The sequence below is a fragment of the Rhopilema esculentum genome, chromosome 19, assembly GCF_057945365.1.
Source record: "Rhopilema esculentum isolate cy_ngs chromosome 19, ASM5794536v1, whole genome shotgun sequence".
Lineage (NCBI taxonomy): Eukaryota > Metazoa > Cnidaria > Scyphozoa > Rhizostomeae > Rhizostomatidae > Rhopilema > Rhopilema esculentum.
Genome location: NC_142833.1, coordinates 8102941 through 8122753, shown reverse-complemented (window position 1 = coordinate 8122753; position 19813 = coordinate 8102941). Strand labels below are relative to the sequence as shown.

Sequence of the window (19813 nt, the reverse complement as noted above, 5' to 3'; positions counted from 1 at the left end):
TTTTATTTCTACTTTTAATACTGTTAAGCTTTGTGCTGCGATAATGGAGCATGTACAGACGACAAGACCATTTGTCGTTTGGATGAATGCATAGGATTTTCAAGAACCCTAAAGTCCTATATATAAAGTTCAAACATTGTACAACGAATTCATTGACAAAGTAATAAATTGACTTGTAATTTTTTTTACTTCTCATTTCATCTTTGGTTGTAAGGTGGCATATCTCTACATAAAATCAATGTTTTTGTCTTAAATACAAATTTTTAGTGGATAATCTAACACGGCAACTTCAGTAACTTTTAATTATTGGTTAACAATTTGCTAAATTCTGGTACTAGCTACTATCTCAAAAACCTTTGTCTGTCACACGGCTGCAACAGCCACTCCATGTAAAATCTAAACATCCCCTAAAAATTTAGTTTCGTGAATGATTTTGATCGATAGTGCTTTTAAATCTAATGGATTTACCTGAACTTTAATGGTCCAAAAACGTAGTACTCATCCAACAAAAATGTATAATGGTTTGAACTTTCAATTTTGCAATTTCATCTTCTTTTTTGCAACATCCTCAGTTTTGAAAACAGCAACCGATTGTTAAAAATAGAAACAGCATTGACTCGTTAGACTAATTTTAATATTAATCTTGTGGGAACTTTATCGCACAGCAAGTTATATTTTGAAAGTTAAACGATGGAATCAGTTTTTTAAACACAAATAACTTTTCGCGATAAAGGCCTTTGTAAAATTAAAGCTTAGTGTTTTACACAAATGTCAATTTATATACGTCACTTCTGAAAGATAGGGCCTCTGATGGTAAACCAACTATGTCATACAGTGCCTTGATCTCACTACAGGTTAAAGCCTAGTAATATGTTAGCGAATCTGCGTGTATCAAACGAGTATTTACATAAGATTGACTAATTCTTTTCAAAAGTAGCCTAATAGCTACAAGCCCTTTTTTCCAAAAAGATGTAAAATTTTATTGACATATGAGTTTGTAAATTGAAATGTCTATTCTTTACTTAGTACTGATATCTATTCATTTGTGAAGATAGTCATGTTTTCCACAAGCAAAACAAGAAACAGTAAGAATAGCAAGATAAAGTAGGCGTAGCTAGATTGATAAGATAGATCACCATTCAGCATAAATTAACACTTGCAGAGAAAACAATGCTATGGTCAGACGTGTAAACAGTGTTAAAGAAAGATGCCTCCCAAAAAGCCTCTTAGATTTTAGAAATGTGTGAATCCATCGGGCTTTTGAGCAGGAAGTCATAAAATAACCAGAGTAACCCAACTAAATTGGACTAAGTCATTTCTACAGTGATCTTTAAAGAGGTTGTTGGTCATCAGTTTTAATGAAATAAGACCACCAAGCAACGAATGGACGTCAATGTAAAAAGATTAAAGGATATCTCTTGAACAAAGCCAGTTTAGTTGTTTTTCATAGCACTGATATCGAGGCTCGAAACACAAAGTAGTTCAAGAAGAGGCACTGCTTCTGAACCTTAGGAAACAGGCCATTCAAGGAATGTTGAAGTGACGAGACTAGGCTTAATACGGCATCATAAAACAGCCTAGTACGGTTTGTTTTGAGACCTGTTTGTGAATATTAGGCAATTCGAAGAAAGTTTCTCAGAGTTAGAAGTTATCTAGACTTGCCCCAAGTTTATTTCTTGTTTCCTTCAATTGCTCTCTCAAGCTTGAAATAGACTTTGGGCGTGTATAAAGTCTGTTCTGCTAAGAGCTAGACATTTATTGAAAAATTCCGCTATTAGAAGGAACTTTTCAGAAGATTTATCTTTAGCTCCTCCTCCAAAAATCATCTCCTTGGTGTTGATGCAAACTAGGTCATATTTCCACGTTGGCTGAAAAGCATCAAGTGAAGTCGTTGTTGCTGTGCATTCAACGATGCTTGAAAACATGTGACTGAAACCTGGTTGTCTGCATCTGTGTCTTAAAAACTGACAGTAGAGACTTATTTACCCTTCACTCCTTCAAGCATTCATGTTAGCACTGTTCACATTGTGACAAAGCCCGGGCAAAGTTATTTGTTTTCTAACATTTGTCGGAAAGGAATGCCTGGTCTAGATTAGTTTTGAAAAAAGGGGTGGGACTTTAACTGTTTATCTTCTAATCACCCTTGGTTCACTAAAAAAAGTGTAAGTACGCGAGTTAAGTTGTATTCTCACGACTGAAGATAGTTTGATTTTTCAAAACGCCCATTCCTGCGTGTTCTTTTAATAGGTTACATTTGCTGCATAACTGACATCACCTTAACCATAAACGTCATCAACGTTAAAGTAGACTTGTTCAAGCCATTTCCTTGGTCAATTCTCCCTTTGCTGTGACCAAGAGCAGCGCTGCGATGCGATTGACGTCGTCCCTCCGAAGGACCGAGAGTTCAGAACAAATGGAGAGTTGCTCTAGGGGTGAGACACGAGCAAGTCGACTTTAAAGGAGGAAGGTGATTCTGAAAATCTATCTGCACACCCGCTACAAGAGAAGATAAAGGCTCGGTTTAATTTTATCAAGATAACATTTGTTATCTTTGTGAAAAGCTCAGCCAGGACTCAATTTTCTAGGGTTGTAAGCATCAATGGAGCCTATGAAAGAGCCAATCCATTTGTAATGCGGTCAATTGATTACTGTTGGCACTCCTGAGAAAAATTGCTTGACTGGATGTTGATTGTCTAGATAGCAGAGAGTCGCTTAAGGGACACGTAGAACATTGGTGCGTTTTCATAATATTATTTTGCCATAGAAACATTGACAGTTTCCACTTTCTCCATCCATTTGTCTGATTGGTACTTTGGTGGGTGGCATCTACAACTGTCCTCTCTATTTATCCTACTTTCACATAAAATATCAACGCATAATGGTAGACACCCCTGTCTATCATGAAGCGGGGATTTCCCCTATTGCTGCAAATTTACTGCATTCAAAAGTACCATCATAGTGTACATTCTACATGTCGGCATTTATAAGATTTTTTACTGACCCACAACACTGAAACACAATGATTTACTGAAACACAATGAATTGATTTTTTATTTTAATGAAAGTGTTTAACTTTTATAATATTTAAATCCGTAAGTCTTAACAAATAATTGCCTTGACACTATTTTAGAGGTTTGAAATTTTGCACATTTAAGCGTCAATTTTTCGTTGGCTTCACAGTTCAGACTTGTGTGTTGTATAGCCGGATTTAGCTAGTGTATACGTAAGTATCGCATGGTTGGTTGATTAACTTTTTTAAGCTGGGTGGGCGAGAGAGCGGGCAGTCCATCGTTGAAATTGCGGCCAAAGAAATATTTGGATCAGTACGACAAAACAGTGAGCCGCAAAACCACTTTCAACTGGGAAGTCTGGATATGATGACTCCAGTCAACCGTTGAGGTTGTCTTATAACGATTAACACAGTAAATGCCCTGGGCATTCATTGTTCGCAACGAAGGAGCAAGCTTAATAATGTGACTCACCACCTCTGATACGTCATAGCTCCGCTACCTTGTCATGCGCGAAAGCTGCTGACCACTAACAAAGGTAAGGTTGGCACATTTACACATACTTGCATGACCACCTTTCATTAGGGTGTGGTAGGGCGTGTGGTAGGGCGTGGAGTGGGCTGGAACAATTAAAATTTTGTTATGTTTGGACAGTAAACTTTTAAAACAATTGTGTAGCACAGTACTTTAAATGGTTTTATTTGGACTCTTATTTTCTGTGAAGTGAACTTAGTGATCTTAAGTGATGACGTCAGAACAACATTTTTTAAATTTTTGAAAGTGGATCCCATCACCGGAGAGAGCATCAATAAATACCTCTAAATGCACAATTGCAATCAAATAAGCATGTTACGGATTGGTTGAGATATGGTCACATGAGTGCATGCTTTTTCCTCGAGAACTCTCTAGAGTTTCATTTATTTTGTGTTCATAACTTTCTGAGCCAAAATAAAAGTAATCCTAGAATAAAAGCAAGCTTCAAATCTGTCATTGGCCTAATCATACCTTCTTTGCAAACATTCAACCAACTTCAAATTTTTAGAAGTATTTAATGGTTATTTGTTTGGCTATGTGGTGTAATGTTGAATATTTAGAAATTTTAATTTTTATCAAAACACACCTAGTGATTCTTCGTTGAGAAAACAGCGTTTGTTTCTACCTCAAAATTATCTTTTAGGACCGATTCTACGGTGATTCTTTCAGTCAAACATAGAAAACGAATAACTTATAGCATTGGAAAGTTTCCCTGAGGCTTAGACTACAATCCTTGAATAATCTTTGGAGTAAATAGACTCGACTGTATTGACTATCTGCTTGCTGTGTTACTCCAGTCGACCATGAAAAACATTCAATTTCGATGCATATGCTGCGGAACATAAAACCCAGGTTCTGCTATGCAAGGCAATGCATGCATCTTACACGAAGTAACAAGCTCGCCATGTGAATGAACCCCCGGTTTTCAATGAAAGAACGTCCAATGGAAGATGATAATAAATATAGAATAAACACGACGCTCGTCTGCGTCTCAATTGAATCTTCTGGCCAATCAATTATGCTTAACAAAGATCGCTGCGAAGCTCGATCATACTCAAAAGAGATTAAAACCATTGATGCTTTGTTTTCAACTCTCTGTAGCCTCTCCCCTGCGCTAAATCGCTTTCTTATCTAAAGTAATTATCTAACTAGATTAGCAACCACAATTAGTAATGTAGAATAACTCACTTTGTTCTGAAAATTGATGCCCGCCTCCATTACCTAAGCTGCGGTTGCTTTAGTGTAGCCGCCACCCTATGACCCTGCTGGTCACTAAAATCCACCTGATCAGATAAGGGGTTTTTGGACGAGCGACTGACGTTAATTAGAATAAAAGGATACAAAACTGGCTAGCCTACACTTCTATTTATAGATAACCAATCATGATAGAATTATCAACAGAAATATAAACTCTTTTGTCACCAGAGGCTCCATACAAATATTTTTTCGGATACAGCTCAATGCCAATTCAATTTGAATGGAATTTGAAATTGTTTTCTTTAGAACACTGGGATATATTTCTGTTTATTCTTTTTAACTAAATTGAATTTATAAGTTGAATTTATTGGAATTGAAAAATATCTTTAGACGGTGTATGGTGAAACACTGAATCTTCCTTGAGAGAAGAAATTTTGAAATATGACAATTAAAGAATTATAAGATTTGGAAATGTTTAAGACAGTTGTAGATTATTCGGAGCTACAAATTAATAATTACGATGAAGTGTTCTCCTGAAAGACCATCTCGTCTCGTACCATTTTATTCGTTTCATGAATGGTTGGTCTCAAACAGCGGATGGAGGCTGGTGGTTTCGGCTGCTAGTTGAAACAAAGCTTGACGATAAACTGATCGGCCATCAAATTAATACGGTTGTAAATAATTCAAACGCTATTTAGACCTAAAGGATGAGTAATGAAAGCAGCATACCGTCTCGCCGTAATAAAGTCCACAATCGATGATAACATGGATTTCTTTGTTCTCCGGGCAACTGGAGTTCATCACGACTTGCGTGAAGTTTAGGAATTCGGGCCTACCACGTCAAGTTTCGCTTATTTTTAAACCGTTGGTCGGTAATTTCACTCACTGTATTCAATATCGGTATAAAGGTCTAGTTTATAAGCCTAATGGCAGTCTTAGATAGCTTATCATTCCCAGAAAAGAATGGTATCGTTTAACAACCACTTTGAAATAATCGTCAACATATTAACCCTTATTGTCATTTATCGCACGTGAAATAACGTGGATATTCCTAAATAATCTCAGATTAATTGGCTGCATTCCAAAACTTTTCTACTGGTTTTTAGCAGGAATTACGTTATTGCTCATTATAGTTATCAACTGTAAGCTTGAAAAATGGACTAATGAAGTTTGAAAAAATAGTTGCACGGAATATTCTCCTGAAATTGAATCAGAATAGAAATCATTAGTTAACAAGGGGTTGACAATAATTTTCTAGGAATTTTTCGTACCTCCTTGTTGGTTCATTTTAATTTCATCATTACGTGGAATTGGCCTGAATTTGATTGCAATTTAAGGTTAGCGGCATCGCTGCAATTATGGATGTTGCATTTCATTTTGATTAACGAAGTAATTCACGTTAAATTTTCGCTAACATTTTAACAAAGCAGTTCCTGCAACCAAAAGGAATGTGGAAGTTAACCCCTTTAACGACTGACCTTTTTTGTTAAGTTGAGGCTATACATGGTCATTTCACCTTTATGGATTAATGAAAGTTGATACACATCTGCAATGGTTGTGAAAATCTTACGTTGAGCGTCTATCACAATTGAAACTGCTCTTTGTAACCAGACATTCTGTATAATGATCTCCTTGTGCAAAGCCGAAATCTTGTGATAACTGAATAGTGTTTAAGAATGTCTTGCAAAAATTATTCATTTTAAAGCATTAAGCTAGAAAGTACATACACCCATTTGTTGATCGAAATAGGCCAATTAGAATGTTTGCCTTTTTAAATTCTGTACCGCCAGAAAAACCTTGTGAATGGAACTTGGATTTTTTCCAGATTACCAAAATTCATGCCTTTGAATTCTCTTTGAAAAGTTTTCGGTGCTCATGATCGGTCAATAGACTACAACTGAGCTATAACAGGAAGAAAATTCCTACAAATATACGTCTCAAAGATAACTGTGTTTTCAGCATACATTTGAGCTTTGTGGCAAGAAATTTGCCTTATACTAATCAGCATACTGGGTGGCAGAAGTATAGTCACTTAATGTTCAATCCGAAGAGAACAGTGAAAAAGATCAAACACTAAGCTAAATATGATTCAGAATTTGATATGTACTAATCATGCACGTAAATCAACCTAACTTAACAAGATTCTCCACATGATACATAGACAGGACATGTTCTAATTTATGCTAATAAATTACATCCACGAATAGCATTCTGCATTCAACAGGTTTAATTTTCTTTGTGTAAGTTCACCGATTTCAGATTCTGTAACGTAAGCTCCGAAACTCCTTCGCAACTCCTCCGCAACCCAAGGTTCTTGACTGATTGTACATGTAGCAATCTGATTTGCTATCTAGCCGAGAATGATACCCAATCCTGGCTAAGTATTTTACAAGCTACTGTTAACGTAGCTCAGCAGACTTCAATAAAGATACTCGAGTCTCTTTGGACTGAGCCAGTTAAATCAAAATATCTTAAGAGTCGAAGTATACCCCTCCCCTTTGGACTGAGTCAGTTAAAGTGGGGGTATAATTTTCAAAATATTTCAAAGGTGGAGGCTATCAAGATGGCAGAAGTTTGTCGATCCGCGCAGATTTTAGCCAAAATTGAGCATCCAAAAATTGTTGGTAGATGCTGGAGACCAACAAAACAAGATGAAACATGCTTGGAAAAATGCTTCAAAGTTTTCTGTCGTTCCTTCGAGATATTTCTTGAGGTCCTTAATCCTTAACAGATCTTCCTCAAATATTTTTTCTGCAAATCCTGACGACCCCCAATAAAACTGAGGTTGATTCCTAATCGTTAGAACTGCCTATTCATTCGCCCGACATCGAACGAGCTTTCTTTTTTGATTCGAGGAAACCATGCCTAATTAGAATCTGACAATGTTGACTTGTTAAATGTGATAGCGGGCCTCCTTTTGTCTGCTGATTTGCCTCGAGGTTCCATTCCCTTTTATTATTTTTTTGAAACACATTTCCTTATCCTAAATGAAGAAAGAGGATAGGCAAGATAATCTTGGCAAGAAAGAATTGATCAAGTAAGTTCTTGAGAGATGAATTAACAAAACGTAATTGTTCTTATGCTTTGTCAACACAAACTAACAGATAACTTTGGTACTTTATCAGTCACAATTATTTAATTACAAAGGATTACAGTAGATATCAGCTTATAACAGCCTAAAAGGTTAAAACATATATGTTGAAATTTCGGAATGAGGTCACGATAAAAAAATAACTATCTCAGACACTAAAGTGGAATATGTTCTTTTTAAAAATCACTAAAAAATACAAAAAGGGATATTTTTAAAATAATGACACAGAGGATAAGATTAGAGTTTTTAGTTTTTGAATACTCAATAAAAGGTTGAAGAAAACAGTGGGCAATGGACTGGACTGAAAAATATTTTATTTAACTGTTTAGATACTAAGACAATACCAATACAGTTACCTTTTTATACTGATATTTTTTAAAGTTCTTGATTCGAGAGTTGATTCAAGATAAAACAAGTTGATTATTTCATTTTACTAGATTAGCATAAACGTTGCAACCTTGCGACAAGATTAGAACCAGTCTAAAAGAATAAAAAACATGATTTCATTACCATCAAAAGGATGCGAGCGTAGTACTCTAATAGTTTAGCAACATGTTATGCGCAGGAGCATAAGCTCATGTGGCCCATGTAGATAAAATATACTATCAATTTTTATATTACAGTTACGTGAGTAGGCAAGTTGAAGTTAATATAAAGATTGTCGTTCTGTTTGGCTTGGCACCCATGCGTTGCATATCTCCTTCACAGCCTAACAGTAAGAACCTTTTTAGACTGAAATGCAAACTTTCCTAGGCTCTTTAAAGTAAATTTTACTGTATTCTAAACGATACCTATTTTTTGTAGCCAGAATGTCGGGTGTAAATATTATTTAGATAACAGGGTGTGGAATTCGATGTGCGCAAATATTTTCACGATATGGATATGATACTGTCAGGATTCTATGGCTCTTACTATGGCACATGGGTCATCACCCAACCAAACTATATCCTCAAAGCCAACTACATCCCCTTTTCGCTGTTCCCAACAGGAATTAACTGTAATGTAGAAGTAGTTACTGTTTAACTGCAGCGTATAACCCATTAAGAGGCTCTAAACTGGCTACTCATTATGACACAATCACACAAATGGGAGAAACGTAAAATACCATACATTGTATTGGTGTCCGGTCCTCTTCATCAATCAATGCATGTATGCTACGCTCCCGCACTACTTTTAGGTGCTAATATGCAGCTCAGGTTTAAAAAACACTGCAAGTCCTTTTTTATCGATTACAGTGTTGGATGCATTATTCATGATGAAACTTAGGCCTGGACCAACGTCGATCCTTTGAATAACACTTGAGAAACATTTGGGCAACCGCCATCAATTGGCTCGACCGTCTAGTCGAGTGGCGCATATATGGCACGACTTCAAATCTAACTTCGCTCTTCGCAATGGTCGAACGCAATAAATATATCGTTATTAATTATTTCCTGTCTCATAATGAGGCTTCATGTAACACTTCAAAATGTTAGATGTAGTTGGTTTGATTCAGTAAGTTCGATGCTTGATTCGTGCAAGGTACAGTCGAAATTTTTGCTATTATGCTCGGCACATGACAGGCTCGACCTTTGATCTAGGCCTAAGCTAACTTAGTAACAAATATGACAGAAATTGAAGTTTATTTGATTGACACATCAGCACAAGTTTTTCGAAGTTTTGATTCGAATGGACTGATTGAATTAACAAATGAACGGCTCCTTGTTTATCCTATTTTCGCTTGTTTTTCATGATGCCGCGAATATGCTTATGTTATGACCTACAAAGTTAGTATTGCATAAGCCTATGGAAAGATGACGCGGCTAGCAGGCAACCTGCTGTAAGAAAAAACATAAAAAACTGTTATAAGAATTAAGGATTGTAGACATAGACCTTCAAATTAATTTATTTGTGCATGGACAATAAAAAAGTTCATGAATAAGTTATTAAAGCAATATCCAATGCTGAATGGTTGAATATTTAATTTGCTAAACAAGATCGGCATTTGACTTGCAGCATGACTTAATTCATGACATCAAACAATAATATTTGTAAATAAGGCGTCACAAGTACCCTGCTAATTATAGACAACAGCCATATTAACTTGTCTTTGCATATTAAGCTGTAAAACAACATTATCTTGCTTTGCCCATAAGACTAAAGAATCCACATTGCCTGTCATAGCTCAACGTACGGAACACTGGTGAATGACAAACGCCATTGATGCTAATTTTTGCTGTAAATGATCAATTCAAGAAAAGGTGTTTTAGCTGCAGTGAGCCGCAAAGACATTTGGCTAGTATCAAAGTTGCTAATCTATAGCAGCATATGATTTTTAAGGTCAAGTAGCAGATGTCCCATCCAACAACTGTTTCTTTTGGTACGTGGTTCAACTGGATTCTCTTCTCTAGGAGAATATTTTCACTAGATTCAGTGTAACTTCTCAACACCTTAGACTTTACAGACTCACTGCCATTAGGCCTTATATCTTTAGATCAAAGAAATCTCCATCAGTTCGCTAGCTTTTCATTTTCTCTATAGCAATACAGAAAGGTTTCAACAAAGCATTCATATGAACCCCAAACTGTTCCTGGTGGATTCGTTGTCGCATTAATGGATCTTTTTTTACACCAAAAGGTTGTTTGGTACACAAAACGCAGCACTGTGTTAACAGCACCATTCGAATCAAAACTACATTATTTGCTACAAACTAAAATCTATTGGACTGAAAAGAAGATTTTAAGGAAGAAAACATCTGTATTGATACATTATCACGAAATATGTACAGATCATATTTGCTAGATTAGACTGAAGATAGATTTGAAAATTTCACTTATAGCGAAAAATTTTGAACTTTCTTAACAAATTGTTTGCTTTGATAAATAACAACCTCCATTTAGGTACATTCTCTTGGAAGCAATTACAATTGTTTATAGGTTGATAATGATTGTAAGCTGCAGATAATAGATGGTAGATTGATATATCTGTAAAAGGAATGAACTGCTCCTATCTAAATTTCGTTATTAAAAGTCCACTTCACAAAGTTGCGCTTCATATGGTATAAAGGACGTTACTTATTCAGGCACATGAATACCTTTACAATGAAATTTTTCGTCGCATGCGTCTAAATGGGCTGGTAATAATGTTCTAAAATGAAAAAGCATCATTGAACACTTTTAGCTGCATAAATTCGTTAGCTTTGTTGCAAATGTACTGAGATAATGCCACATAAATATGGACTTTTTTCCATTCAAACCTCTGTAATTTGTTCTTTGTCCTTAACTTATAACCAAGCCAAAATTGCATTAATCTCTTAACAAACTTCAAACCAATTTGCTATATATCACCTAATTATCACCATATTTAACTAATTTTTCATATTTCAAGGTATAACATGATACTTCAAGTTATGTGGTCAAAAGATTTCTTTAATTAGATTTTTCATGACGACAAACTTTATGAATCTATACTAATTGATGCACTTTTTTTGGCTGTGGGCACCATGCTGTTCTCGGAATTACATTTTTACTGTGAATCTGTTGCATTTTGCAAAACTGAGTCATCATTGCCACAAGCCAAAGATTTCTGAACTGAGCTTCGATACATTATAGCATGTTCCTTTCTGGTTAATTTTCATATCCAATTAAAATTAATTGAAAGAATTCTGCAAAGTCAGAGAAACCTTGAATGGTGTTGTAGTTAACAAATGGGTTGGATTTGCACATAAGGCTGCATCATTTTGCTATCTTTACTTTCATTCAGATTTCTAATGCCAATCGAGAAGCTGACTGAATGTTCTCGTAGATGTCTTTAATAAGAAAGAGTGGGTGTCTGTTCAACAGTTTCTTTTTATTGCTAATGAATTGTCAATTCACCTGGGCTTTATTTCAGCGAGGATCATAAACTAATCTAAGTGATAGTGAGGTTGGATATGCACGAGAGAATGTCCATCAAGATTAACAACAAAATACCAACTGTTTTTGTCATTAGATTTGGATTAAAGACAAAATAATTGAGGATTGAAAACCGGTTTAGTCTTAGCTTAAGACATAGAATTTTCCGTTGAGCGCCAGTGTAATCATTTCGATAGCATTAGTCTGTTACATGACATGGAGGCAAGTCACAAGTCTACACGTAATCCACATTCAATTAATTCACTATCGCAAAATGACATAATTTGTCATAAAGAACGACGTTTTAAGGGGCCTGGAACAAATCTTGATAATAGAGCTTTTCGCTAATCTATCGATTTATAAGAATCTACTGAAATAATGTATAAATTCAATTTGCAATCACGCTAATCCCTATTATTTTGACTTTGAATTGAAAAGTAGGAGGTGCCTTGTGCAGCCATTGTCCATTATGTTGTTAAATTGATTCGAGGGGATCGATTTTAAAGACCCGCATGTAGCAAGCACTGGACCCTAAAATTCAACACTTTAGCTGCCATGATGACAATTCAAGAGCACTTCGAAGGCCCTGAGACAGCTCATCTACCACCGCACGATCTCCCTACAGCTATAAATGCAGCCAACATCCCTTTTCAAGCCCTAAAATAAGCTTTTGGCTACTAAGTGGAGTACTGAGAAATTTTAGTCTTTATTTTCATCTTCCAACATTTTTTGATAATTTTTTCAAATTTGGCAGTCATCCAGTATTTATGTTATAAAATTGTCCCCACTTGCGAGGAGATGCCATTTGGCTCCCGAATGAACTGGATCTCAGGTTATTTTAGCCAGAGCTACCTGAGTCTTCCTGTCTTTTTAATGTGCAGTACCATAGTTTAACAGTACTTTGACCAGTTTTGCTTCAAGTCAACAATAGTGTACCAGACCAGCCCAAGACAACTAAATGCTAGGCCTAAAAGATTAAGAAGTATGAAATTTAAGATTTTGAATCAACTGTGAGCAAAATAGTGGGGAGTTGGTTTCACACAGGGGACGTACCGAGAAGCACCACCTTTTCAGCACAACAATTGGAAATTTTTTGTTTTCCCATGTTTTATGTCTTCAAATTTCTGCTCTGTATTCGCCAAATTGCAAAATTGTAATTACCGTATCAAAAATTTATAGGAAACCGCCCATCTAACAGCATCATTGTGCACTATACCTTGAAACTAGAATTTATGGCATCGGGAACAGCATGTCCTTGAAGGACAAGGACTCTTCACATTTTTGCTCACTGAATCGTAGACCAATATAGGCAACGATTTTGCTAACCATCTAGCACCCTGCCTAACTAAATTTTTGAAGTTTAAATAATTTTAAGCCTTCGGAACATTCGGGCAAATGGCCGATTTTTTCTCATCTGATAATATCATTCGAAATAGCTTGCAAAACTGAGTAAAAAATAATGATAAAATTATATGCAAGGGCTACAATAACTTTCTTTATCTTTGCTTGTCATCAAAAAGTTCCCTCCAGCTATTCATGAAATGCATAGATTGTTGGGTTTAAACGTCGAAAATCAAAGAACAAAAGTAAGGTACAGTAAAAACCCGCATAAAAGAACCTAGGTTTTTTTCTGGCAGCCTGAATAGGTTCTTAATTAGCAGGCTGCTATTCTAATTCCAGTCTAAAAGGTTTGTAACGAGGCTCTTATATACGGACAGGCCTTGCATACATTAACAATGTTTTCCACCGCAAGAATTCTAATGGACACACTTAAACCAGCTTTTTTATGTCAAATTTCTACCAATCTAATGAATTTGTGTTGTTAGATTGTCCAATTAGAATGCAACATACCATAACCTGATTTACTTTAAAAACCCTTTTTTCTTATATATATAAAGGAACCTTTCCAAATTTCAACCTCCTGGGGGTTCTTAATCTTGTAGTTTTGAAGGTTAAATTTCAGCCTCAATGTTCTTATAAAAACAGGTTCTTTTATGCGGGTTTCTACTGTATGCGAAATTTGAAGAAGGAATGCCTAAAAGCTTCTATTTCTCCACGAAATACCAAACGTACGATTTAGGTAAATAAGCAACAAAAATATAAATAACTGATAAAGTAAAAAGAATTGTCTATAGAATTGTTTTTAAAGAATCTTTGGATCTATAATATTATCCTGCTCTTTCTTTTGAGAATTTAAGGCTACTATAAGAATTTTTGCGTTATGTTTCGTCAAAGAGAAATGCTCCATCTGTTTATCTTTAGCTGATTAAGGGGAGGTGCATTTGCGAATTAAGAAATTATCTTTTTTGTCTGTTGCAAACTAATGATCTCTAAACCAGTTTATTTAATGCAACCATGGCCTCAGCTCTTCCTTTTGTTTTGTCATTGTCAAGATGTCTACTAAAGATATATCTTTTCAAGTTACACTCGATTAGCGTCTTCGTGACTTGGGAAAAAATTTTGATGGGCATGACTCTACTATCTAACCAAATCTCCTTGCTTTTAGCGATAACAAACTTTCGTTGAAACATTATTGTCAAATCATCATAGCAAATTGTTTAGAATAATTGGTCCTAGAGCTTTCGATTATATCCTCAGTTTCAATCCCGTTAGAAAAACGTACTTATGACGGAATATAAGATATAGATGACCAGTTTTGGAACACACATAAAAACACACCTTGAATGCAACGAAAGCTTTAATACACCCAAGAGTTACGTAGGGTATGCAATTTGCCTGTAGGAATAGCTTTAAGGTGGCTTTTATATTGAGTGATAGTAATTGTCAGCATACCAAGGGGTTGATACATTATATATGTTTTCTTTGCACAGACTCTATGTATTTTTTTAGTTTTATAGAACATAGCTCAAACATCACGACGGCCTGTGTCTTTGGTATGCTTTAAGAGTCATCTGCATCCAAACAAATTGGTGGTCCTTTCAAACGGGATATATACCTACGTTTCTCAGCCAAACAATATCTTTTACTGCAAGATTCAATGTTCTTTACCAACAAGACATCTTTATTTTTCTTTCAGGAATGCCAAATTGGCCTTTTTCAAGCCTATTTTTGCCTTTTTAGAATCACATTGCCTCGAAAGTTTACTTTTGGCCTACTTCTTAAATTTGGCTTTTTTGCCTTTTCAGCAGAAACTTCAAGGATATTGCATTACTTTACATAATCTTTAAACACCCTAAGGAACAAACAAATATCAAATCGAAATGCAGTTCTATACAGTGTGAGCACAAATGTCAATATTTTTTCTAACCTAACGATTAGCAAAAGAATTATTTAAAGCGAAAGTTTTTCAGTTTTTTGTCAGAGTTTGGGAAAGCATTCAAAAGGCTCTTGTGTGGAAACATGTGCTTGCGCAGTGTACTTTTGCAACAGTTTTTTTGCTTTTTATGCGCAGTTTGGCCTGAGTTGGTCGTCCCTTTGGCCTTCTTTTGTAAATCCTATCTGGCAACTCTGATCACTTTACAAATAGCAAAAATATAACTGCAAAACTGCTGGCAGTAACAGAGTGTTGAAGATTATATTGTTTTCTACAATACATTGGTAAGTAGGATAAAAAGCTAAAAGAAAAACAAACGATAGTTGAGAGGACAATTAAAGATTTATGGCTCCTGCATTGAGTTGTTAATTTTCCTTAAAGAATATCTTTACTTATTGTTTTCTGTTCTCAATATACAGTTTAAATAGCCTTCAAAATTCATATTATTGGTCATATAATGCGAGACATAAATTATGAAAAAAATTGATGAAATTTCTGTTTCCATATTATGAATCAATGTGGAATTGTGTTTTTTGGAATAGTGCGGTGGTCTAGCGGATGAAAAAGCTGACAATCCTATTAGCATAATGTATATTGTGCGTTTTTTCTTGAAATTTAATTAGAAGCAACAGACAGGCAATAGCCATACATATTAAATATCTTATCATAATGTCTTTTCTGCGTCAAAATATGACAAAAAATCATAAAATGAAGCTATAGATGATTACAAAAATTCTTTCAACAATGTTATTTCCTTTGTTGAGGCAATATGTAATTTTTATATAACTTCGAAGTTAATTTAAATTGCTTCTAAGAAGAAAGAGTGAGTTGTATTAATGTCATTTGAGCTTAGCTCGTTATCAAGTCATTGACCTTTTGACTTTTCACTTTTTATCATTGACTTGACAACGATATGTTAATATACTTCTTTCTTTCTTGATATATACAATTATACTTTAAATTCAAAGTTATTTGGTGTAAAGAACAGGATTGTTCTAAGTTGCTTCTTCGAGTTTCACATTTAAGGCGATCATCAGGATGTTTTTGGGTAAGTAAAATAATGATTATGATAGAATTCATACACAGAATGGAACCTGTTTCTTGTCAGTGTAAGAATCAGGTAGTCAAAGTGCTTTTAGATAAAACCATCTTGTTGACTTATCTTAGACCATTAACTCATAACGACGTTTAAAGACCACAAATTTGTGCTGCAATAGATAGGTGCAGTGTGATTGTCATACAAACAATTGCTTTCTTTTGCTGCAGAGCAATTTGTTTCAATTTTTGTCAATGCAAACAGTATTGCAGTACTAAGTAGTTCTAAAGTGGTTTGCGTTATTTAATGCTTCAATAATTTATATTTAATGCAACTCTGAATACAATCAGATACCTGTCTTTGTGTATAATCGAAAGAAAGAATATATGGAAATAAGGGGACAGCATCTTTTCAAAGCGAAACTACTATAGATAAAATTGAAAGGCATCTTTTTATTTGTTCCAATTCACACACGATTCCGTCCTACAAACGATTGTTACTGATATGAACTTTTGATTAAAAGCTTGCTTTTAGCAATAATTAATCCTTAATTGTGTCATAAATGTCCTTAGCAGAGAGACCCTTATTTGTTATGATATGCCTTCCTTAAACAGAGACTCGATTTCCTTCTTAGATTGCACAATAGTGTAGAAACGATTAATGGAAAACAAATTATCCCAAACGCTTTCAGAATCAGAAGAAACACGACCTTGCTTCTGTTTCTATGTAAATATTTACACTTATCCTTTATTAAGCAGTTAATATTCTTACTTTTCATTAACTTGTTCCTATTCTGTACAATGAATGGGATTTTAATATCAACAGCGCGTGAATGGTCTCAGACCAAACGCACAAGGAGTCATTCTGGTTTTGATCACATTAAGCCTTTTCAAAAACTAACATGATTTTAATTAACACGCAATGTTGCTATATTGATCTGAATCGATTCTGATGACCCTTTGTCACCAGATTAAGAACATTTGCGATCTAACTACCAAAATACGACATAAATGCATAGATCACTATGTCTGTTATTAGATTAAGAATTGTTTAACAGTGTTTCTAGCCATCACCGTTCTATTGGATGTCCGGTCGTCAATTTGTTTAGATAATGTGAGCCATTGTAATTTTCGGTCCATCCTTAATCTATGCAGATCCTGTTAAACACTCATCAAGAATATCTTAAAAATGGAGAAAGCGCTTTATATAAATATTCAGAATTCACACTAGAAATAAGTTTCTCCATAATTTTATAGGCGTCGCCACGGGCTTGATTATGAAACATATTTCAAAGTACTCTGGTTCGGATATCTATGAGTTCCTTCAAACCCACCCAGATTTGTAACAAAGTTTTTTAAAATACTTTCTGGCAGGATTTGGTAACCCTCCTTTGAATGTTTTAAGATATAAAGGCAGATGAGAAATAATTAAAAAAGTCGGTTATAGCAGAATATAAATTTCACGAAGAAGCAAGGGAGCAGATATTTAAATTAAAGTTTCTCTAAGGTAACCCCCCCCTCCCAAACAAACACCCAAGAAAAAGATTTAAAAGTTGTTAATTATTTTGCAACCTAAAATGGGCATTATTTCGCATCCAAGTGATAATTCACAGAAATTTATAAGCAAGGAAAATCACATCCAATATTTGGCATTGTTATTAAGCAACGAAAATGCGCACAGCGATCGTGAATAGAAAGTGACAACCAGAAGATTGCTATTGTTACAAGAATTTGGGAAATTTTGCAGGAAGTGTGGACTTGTGGCAATTCTGTTGCTCTCCCAAATACACTTTGCAAGCTGAGTAACATTTCACACTATAAGACACCATTTAAAGGCAATCGACAGATACTGAAGTGGCTTCAGCCATTGCAAATCAATATTAACCAATCATTAAGCACAAAAATAGCATCAAGCACACTGATTGGCCAGTTGTTGATTGACAGACGTTTCATAGGCAACTAGGGCTGGGGACGGATAAATGTTGAGCAATTTGACAACACGTTTAAAAAGTTATAAGCAACTTCAGTTAAATACATTCTCTTTTGACTTCCTTGATGAACCAAAAGTATTCCCTCTCACGCTTACTTATTATTGATGAACATAAATTGCATTGAAAGTTTACAGTCGCAATTTCATTTTATTATGGTACTTTTGGTTCTCTTGATTTACCTATGACACAGAGGTGGTGCTAGAACACTTATGAAAAGCTTTTCGAAACTTTGGTTAAAAATTTACTAACTAGGGAACGCTGGTACCTGTCTCTCCGCATGCCAATTGTTAAGGTCACTCTCAGGGTTATGTGATATCTAGCCACCAGAAAAAGTTCAGAATAAAATATCTTGATAATGTAACATGTTTTATCACAAAATCAGGATTTACACCTGTGCAACTTTGAGAGCTGTAACCTTAGATATTGTAAGCAATTTTGAGTCAGGAAATAAGTGAAAATATATCATTTAAAGACGCAATTAAAAGGATGTTTTGGGCTGGTGCTTCTTGATGAAGAGTTTTACAAAGCTGTGAATTTTTAAATCAATGGTCGATGGACATTGGGCCCCGTCTGCCAGTTGTTAGATGCAATTAAGACAAAATTTACTGAATTCAGTCCATCAATATCAATGCTACAACGTGATCTGTAGGGACATTATATACCACTTTCAAACAAAATCAGAGGATGAAGAGACTATGAAGTGCAAATTAATAATTCGATTTTCCATAGACCTGTTTTTCTGACGTCTAGACGGAGGTTTTTTACCTCAAAAGTTGACAATATCACAAATATTGTTAAGTACGTTAGTTTGCATCCTTAGTATCAAAGTAATTAGATATCTGTGAAATACAACATTTCTTTTTATTTCCTTTTGCTATAGATTATTTTTGCAGTACCTGACTATCTTCATCAATTTTTAGGTCGTTGATATCAAACGTTATTACATGTTAACTTTAAGGAAACAAAATAAAATAACGCTAGATCACTTGATCTTTTCTATTTGTTGAGCTTTTTATGCAGATGATAAGGAAGTTTGAGAGAGCAAGAATGTAGGATGGTACGTCCGTAAAACGTTGAAAACAATACGTATCTTTTCCAGAGTTTTACTCACACTTTCGTTCAATAGAGTTCTAAAGTGATGACTTCACAAAAATATATTTTTCGAATTTTTGAATTTGGATCCCATAGCCTGAAGGAAATCATGAAATTCCATTAAATATGCAAAATCAATCAAATGTGTTACAAATTGGCTGAGATATGGCCACATATGTATTGGCTCTTTCCCCATCAAACCTCTGTATTTTGGTCTCGGTTCATAACTTAATGAACAAAGCCAAGATAACAGTGATTCGTTAGCAAACTTCAAATCTTTTATTGGCAATATCTCAACTGATTCTAGACACATTTGAATAATTTTGCATATTTGGAAGTATTTGTGTGGTTAAAAGATCTTATATATTATGTGGTTAAAAGTTCAAAAGTTCTAAAAATAGGTTTTTGGTGACGTCACAATTTAGAACTCTATTACTGGTTTCAACGATTTAGTCAAAGAAAAGGCAATATCAGTATTCGAACTTTATTTAATTAATCATAAAGATTAACCTCTCTTTGCTCGTTGTTAATTGCAGTTTGTTCGCATACTTTGCGAAGTTAAGCCTTGAAAAGGTGTACTTATATTTGATGGAGGCAATTGGCAAGGTTGCAATTATCTTGTACAAAGTGAACAGATTTGAATAGACAGAACGTAAATTAAATTACCGCGAGTTTGATTTTTGTCAGAAAACTTTCCCTGTCTATATATTTTTTTACCA

The 19813-nt window shown here is 34.9% G+C and overlaps 1 protein-coding gene across 1 annotated transcript in view; it reads left to right on the top strand.

Annotated features, from left to right (window-relative positions):
* LOC148957980 (basement membrane-specific heparan sulfate proteoglycan core protein-like) overlaps positions 1-19813 on the top strand; it is a 91839-nt gene that overhangs the window by 59531 nt on the left and 12495 nt on the right. The gene's annotated exons all lie outside the window — the stretch shown is intronic.